The sequence below is a fragment of the Arachis ipaensis genome, chromosome B01, assembly GCF_000816755.2.
Source record: "Arachis ipaensis cultivar K30076 chromosome B01, Araip1.1, whole genome shotgun sequence".
NCBI lineage: Eukaryota > Viridiplantae > Streptophyta > Magnoliopsida > Fabales > Fabaceae > Arachis > Arachis ipaensis.
This window is the reverse complement of record NC_029785.2, coordinates 96,753,176-96,760,668: the sequence shown is the minus strand read 5'-3', so window position 1 is coordinate 96,760,668 and position 7,493 is coordinate 96,753,176.

The window sequence follows — 7,493 nt, the reverse complement described above, 5'->3', positions numbered from 1 at the left end:
ATTCATCACAAAAACTCATCAATATTCTTGCTTTGATTCTAAGTCTACTTTATGGAACAGTTTCTATGATTGTTGGTGAAATTTGACAAGGGGATCCTTCGATCAACCCTTTTGGTCTCCTCTGGGTCATAAATTTTGGCTCAAAGCTATTCTTGAACCTCGACCCACAGCTTTTGATTCTAAAATTTCCAACACTTTCATCGATGGAATTCATCTTTCTTGACTTTCTTGGATGAGACCAAAAACCTTGTTTCCCATTGGTGCCTTTCGACACTTTGTTAGAATTCTGTTTGACATCAAAGAAGACCACATTGTTTCTTATTTCCCAAACCCATTCTCATTTTGAACCAATTCTATTTCATGCCTTAAATCTTTTACAAGCTCTCAGCCAGAAAATAAAGCAGTAGTCATGATATATAGGCTAGAATCTTAACTCCTCAAATCCTCCCTGTCGGCCTACCTCATGAATTATCCTGGGATCTTAAAAAAAATTAATCAGTTATTCTCCACAGTATGTAACCCGATAGTTTGGCTTAGCCCAAGACTTACCTTCTCCTCTATCTCTTGACCCTAAAGCTTAAATAGTTCACTATGAGGTGTTGGAGACAAAAGAATTCGACAAGATGCTACAAATGAACCACCAAAGGATGTCGACTCAATACTAGTATCTAAATATCAATCGTTGTTTCCTAACTTTCATGAATGGTGGTCGAAGTATTTTTTTGCTCATTGTACATCTGTCGATCAAGTCCTTTCGAATCTAGTTTTCCCTACTGCACAAATAACGTCAAAGAAAACCAAAGGTGAGTATATAAAAGAAATCATTAATCCCTTTTCAAGTATTTAGTACTTCTTTAAGCATCATTTTGATACTCGACTCACCTTGCTTTTAGTTTCTCCAGTTACTCGATACACCACCAACAATCAAGTTGCTGCTAACCCACAACTAGTTGAAAAAAATTGGGATACTGATGAGGATGCAGCATCTAAGAAAAATACCAAACAAGGAAGATGTTAGAGCAGAGGAAGGTCGAGTGGTGTGACCCTTACCTCAAAGAAACGTGGTTCTATTGATGTTCCGCCGAGAGATGAAATACCAAAGCTTCAAAAAGTGTGACCTGCAACCACAAAGGTATATACTTAATAATTTCTGTTGCAACTCAGAAATTTCACCTTATACTTACAATTTTTTTTTAATATATTACAGTCAAAACAATCCCAGACATGGACTTCTCTCTCGAGTTGCTAATATCGACAATCCTTCTGAATGAGAAATGAATCAGCCACTTTACGCTGAAACAAAATTCCTTCAGCCTATTCAGACTACTCAGACTCTTAGTCTGTCTACTCATGTTCCAACTCTGACTTATAATCCATCATCAACAACAGCATCCCATATTTTGACCTCTTCTCCACTGGTACTTCTTTTATTTAAATTTTTAATGTCAAGTTCTTTTTTACTATCACCTGATCCTTATATTTTTTTTTTCTTTTTAGATTCACTATATTTCTTTTCCTAGTGATGCAGGAGCTCACCAAGAATCTGAGCCTACATATGGATCAGGGTCGACTGCTGCAACTGTCACTATTGCTCCTGTATATTCGACACAGAAATTTGTCAATGAAGACACTACTCCCATACTGTCGACACAGAAATTCATCAATCAAGATACGGAACCAACATTTAATGTTCCTTCTTCAGAAGCTGCAATTTTGAATTTCGATGTCATCGGCTTTGACCTGGAAAATATCATATTTGAAGCTTGGCAAGTGTATTCTTCTGAAGGAACTATGTGATAAACCCCATTTTTAGGGTTTATCTTGTGTTGAATTTAGAGGATTTTATCAACTTTTCCCACACTTATTCACTAAAATAGCATGGTTTTGTAAATTCTCCTTTAATTGTGCTTAAGAGTGAAAACATGCTTTTTAGACCCAAAAATTGATAAATTTAATTCACTTTAATTCTATTTGATGCCTTGACATGTTTGTTAAGTGATTTCAAGTTTAGAAGGCAAAGATTGGATTGAGAGAATGAAGAAAAAGCATGTAAAAATGGAGAACTCATGAAGAAATAAAGGAATTGCATTGCTGTCAATCCTGACCTCTTCGTACTTAATCGATCATAACTTGAGCTACAGAGGTCCAAATGAGGTGGTTCTAGTTGTATTGGAAAGCTAACATCCAAGACTTCAAAATGATATGCAATTTGCCAGAGTTGCCAGGACGTTTGGTGATGCGTATGCATCGTTCCACGCGCATGCATCGCAGGATCAGCGTGGGCCATTTTAAGCAACTCGTGGTCAGCAATTTCTAGCTCATTTTGGGCCCAATCTAACTCATTTCTGATACTATTGAACCCAAGGATTGAAGGGGGATGAATCAAGTAGTGATAGTGGAGTTTTCACCATGCTTTAGTTAGTTTCTAGAGAGAGAAGCTCTCTCTTCTCTCTATAATTAGGTTAGATGTAGATTAGGTTAATTTCTCATAGATCTAGGTTTAATTCATGCCTTGATTTACTTTTCCTTTATAATTTCTTGTTCCTTTACCTTTACTTTCTTAGTTTAGTATTTTAGTCCTTGTATTTGTTTACTTTGTTGTTGATGCACTCTTGTTCCTTTTATTTTCCTTTAATGCAATTTATGTTTGATTTCTTTTATTGTTTAATTGCTTTGTTGTTATTAATTCCTTGCAATCGATAGTTGTAGATTTACATTTCTTGCAATTTTACCATGCTTTCCTTTTATGCCTTCCAAGTGTTTGACAAAATGCTTGGAAGGATGTTAGAGTACATTTTTGTGTTCTTGGCTTGGGATGGTAACTTGGATGAACTTGAGTTGCTAATGTCCAAGTGATAGATAATTGGTGTCCATTGACACTAGCTTTCACTAAGTCAATTAGTGAGTGTCTAGGACTTATGGATTGGGATTGATAAAGCTCATTTGACTTTCTTTCACTTGTTAGAGGATGACTTAATGGCATTGATACTTGCAATTATCATGATGTGGTTAGTAACAAGGATAGAGATCCTTAACCATCAACCCTTGCCAAAACCTTTTTACATTTAAGTTCCATTTACTTTCTTGCAATGTACATTTTTTGTCCCTTATTCAAAACCCCAAAAACACTTTCCCATAACCAATAACATGTACACTTCCCTGCAATTCCTTGAGAGACGACCCGATGTTTAAAAACTTCGGTTATTTTTATTGGGTTTGTTCTTGTGACAAACAAATTAAATTCTGATTGAGGATTATTGTTGGTTTAGAACTATAGTTGCAACGAGATTTTATTGTGAAATTCTTTACCGACAATTATCTTACATCACTATGGCATTGTCTTCTGATCTAGTGTCAAGCACTGTTATACCTCAAGCTGAAAAGTCAACTCCGACAGCATCGACTAAAGAAGAAGAGGTTATAAAAGAAGTTACTTCCCCTGTGTCCATGGGTCCAGATCCTCAAGTTGTCAATAGAATCAATATTGCTCTTGATTGATTGAACCATTCCATTGAAGATATTAATTATAATAATGTCTTAAAGACTCGACAAAGTGATGCACTTGCCTTCCTGGACCAAAGTATTTTCTCTGACATGCACTCAACTCTTGGCTCATTTATTGAGGACGTCTCCTCGCACTTTAACAGAATTCATGATGCTAACCAAGAACTAAACAAGTCATTTGAGTCTCTTGCCGACTATGATACTCAACTGAAAAAACATGACACGGCTAAGTCCCAGGTTACTGAGGTTCAATTGGAGGATCGGGTAAAAGAATGACAAATGGTGTCAAAGATTACAACCTTAAAGCAAGAATTAGCTGATTTAAAGTCAGGAAAAGACAAAGTCGCTTCCACCAATGCTACTGTCTCTCTTCGACTGAAAAGTGATTAAAAAGGTTCATGCTTGCAAACTTTCAGGTTGAGGTGCTTTAGTCAAAGCAGTTACCCGAAAAATCCACATTTCATGGTATTAATTTGCTTTAATTGGATCTATTTTATTAACTTTTCTTGCATTTATTCACTAAAATAGCATGGTTATATGGATTCTTCCTAAATTATGTCTAAAATTGAAAACATACTTTCTAGGTCCTTAATTTGCTATTTTTAATCCACTTTAATTCCATTTAATTCCTTGATATATTTGATGAAGTGATTTCAGGTTTACAAGGCAAGTATGGATTGAAGGAGTGAGGAGAAAGCATGCATAAGTGAAGAATTCATGAAGAAATGAAGTTTGGAGCATTTTACAGCCATGCATACGCACAAGCATTCATACGTATGCATAATTGCAATTTTAACAACCATGCGTATGTACAGGAATGGATGCGTACGCACGATTGCAATTTTACATCCATGCATACGCATGGTCAGGAATGTATACGCACGAATGCAATTACGTTTATTTAGTATCATGTTTTAGGTTATATTCTAGAGAGAGAAGCTCTCTCTTCTCTCTAGAATTAGGGTAGATTAGATAAATTTTCTCTTATATTTAGGTTTTAATTCTTGTCTTGACTTAGTTTTTCTTTCAAATTTTTTTAGTACTTCTTGCTCTCTTAGTTTTACTTGTTATTTCTTGTATTTGGTTACTTTTATGTTATTGAACTCTTATTGATTTTCATTTTCTTTAATGCAATTGATGCCTTTTTATGTTTTTTATTATTTAATTGAGTTGTTATTATTGTTATCTTACGTTTTGTAGCTTTAGATTTTATATTTCTTGTTATTTTAATATCCTCTCATTTTTATGTTTTCCAAGTGTTTGATAAAATACTTGATTGGATTTTAGAGTAGATTTTTATACTCTTGGCTTTTGATTGAGGACTTAGGTTGCTTGATATCATTGATGTCCAGTGCAATTGGTAATTTAGGATTGTTATTTGGTTTTAGGATCAATTATGTCCACTTGACTTCACCCTCCAATGTTAGAGGAAAACTAAGTGGAATTAACCCTTTGTAATTACCATGTTGGGGTCAATGATCTAGATAGGAAGCCATGACTCTTGATCCTTGCCATGAGTGCCTGATGAGGAATAAATGTCAGTTAGGAATTTTCACAAAAATTATCACGTTGCAAGCATAGTCCAAACCAATAATTAATCCTCACATCAAAGTTTAATTTTGTTTGTCACAAGTACAAACCTCAATAAAAATAAACTGAAGTATTTAAACCTCTCAAGGAATTTCAAGGAAGTGTGCATATTATTGGTTATGGGAAAATATTTTTGGAGTTTTGAAATAAGGGATAAGAAATTTAAATTGCAAGGAAGAAAAGGAAACTTAAATAATAAAAAGGTCTTGGCAAGGGTTGATGGTTAAGGATCACTATCCATTTTACCAAATGCAACATGATAATTACAAGGATCACTCCCACTTAGTCATCTCTTAAATTAGAGGAAGGTCAAGTGAGCTTAATGGATCCTAGTCCATAAGTCCTAGCCACCTTACTCATTGATTTAGTGAAAGGCTAGAGCCAATGACAACAAATTATCAATTACTTGGACAATAGTAACTCTAGGTGGTAACACGAATCCCCACACCTTCGTACAGTTGTACCAGCAAGTGCACCGGATCGTCCAAGTAATAAATGAGCGAGTCAGGGTCGATCCCAAGAAGATTGTGGTTTGAAGCAAGCTATGGTTATCTTGCAAGTCTTAGTCAGGCAGATAAAGAGGATGTTAGATTACGGAGTTTAGGATTTTTGGAATCAGTAATAGGAATAGGGTTAAGGATTAGAGTTGCTTTGTCTTTCTGAATTAACTCTGGTATTACTGTCTTCTTTGCTTGTGAGTGATCTCTTTTATGGCAGGCTGTATGTGATCAACGCCATCGACCGTGGTCATTGATCTCCTCTGCTACAGATTGAACGCCATTGGCCGTGGTCATCCAATCTGACGAAGGGTAAGGCTCTAGCAGTTCATTCTACTGGCGATCCTACTCAAAACGCCACAGACAACGTCGAATCTTCCAGATCAGAGAATGCTGCTTCTTTGGATTCTAGCCTATACCACGGAGATCCTGATATCCCCAAAAATTGGCTGAATTGGTGTCTCGATAAGTTCCCAACAAAGACGTGGATTAGCCGTCTGAGAGATGTATAAACATAGTTGTTGGCTCGTGCTTTCTAGTCACGTATTCACATGAACCCAAGTAGACGCGGGTGTTTGTTAGGCACGTTCGTCTTAGTATAATGAACAGAGCTGATTGTCACTAATCATCCTATTCACCATGTTGAAGAGTGAGTATACATCTCAGAAATAAATCAAACACGGATCGAAGAAGAAACAGTAATACTTTTATTAATTTATAGGACTCAGTAAGGCTCCTCCCCTCAACTTAGGAGGCTTAGAAACTCATACTGAAAGGTAAACAAAGTGTAAAATATGTATATCTGTAAAAAGGTCGAAGAAGGTCTGAATTACATAAACATAATCCCTTAAATACTAAACAAATGACTAGTAAGGGTAAAACAGTCTTTCTAGTGCTAAAATCCACTTCTGGGGCGCACTTAGTGAGTGTTTGGGCTGAGATTTGATGAGATCCACGTAGTATAAAGCTCCTAGGGCATTGAACGCTGGCTAGGGGATCTTTTCTGGGCATTTGGACGCTGGGCCCTGCTCTTTGCCGCTGGACGCCTGGAGGGAGGCAGGTAGCTGGCGTTGGATGCCAGTTTTGGGCCTTCTAATCCAAAGAAAAGTATGAACTATTAAATATTTCTGGAAAGCTCCGAAAGTCAGATTTCTAGAGCCGTTGAGAGCGCTCTATTTGGACTTCTGTAGCTCCAGAAAATCTCTTCCAAATGCAAGGAGGTCAGATCCGGACAGCATCTGTAGTGCTTTCTCTGTCTCTGAATTGGACTTTTGCTCCAGCTCCTCAATTTCAGCCAGAAATTATCTGAAATTGCACAAAAACACAAAAACTCATAGTTGAATCCAAAAATATGAATTTAACACTAAAACCTATAAAAACTTAATAAAAACTAAATAAAACATACTAAAAACTATATGAAAATGATGCCAAAAAGCGTATAAAATATCCGCTCATCACAACACCAAACTTAAATCGTTGCTTGTCGCCAAGAAACTAAAAACACATTAGGATAAAAAGAAAATTAAGATACAATAAATTTCTAAGTTTCCAATGAAGTTTAATTACAATCAGATGAGCGGGACTTAGTAGCTTTTTGCTTCTGAATAGTTTTGGCATCTCACTATCCATTGGAACTCAGAATGGTTGGCATCTTTAGAAACTTAGAATCCATATGATTTTATTGACTCTCCTAGTTAAGCTCTTTTTGATTCTTGAACACAGCTTTTAGAGTCTTGGCTGTGACCCTAAGCACATTGTTTTCCAGAATTACCACCGGATACAATAATGCCACAGACACTTTAACTGGGTGAACCTTTTCAGATTGTGACTCAGCTTTGCTAGAGTCCCCAGATAGAGGTGTCCAGAGTTCTTAAGCATACTCTTTTTGCTTTGGACCTCGAC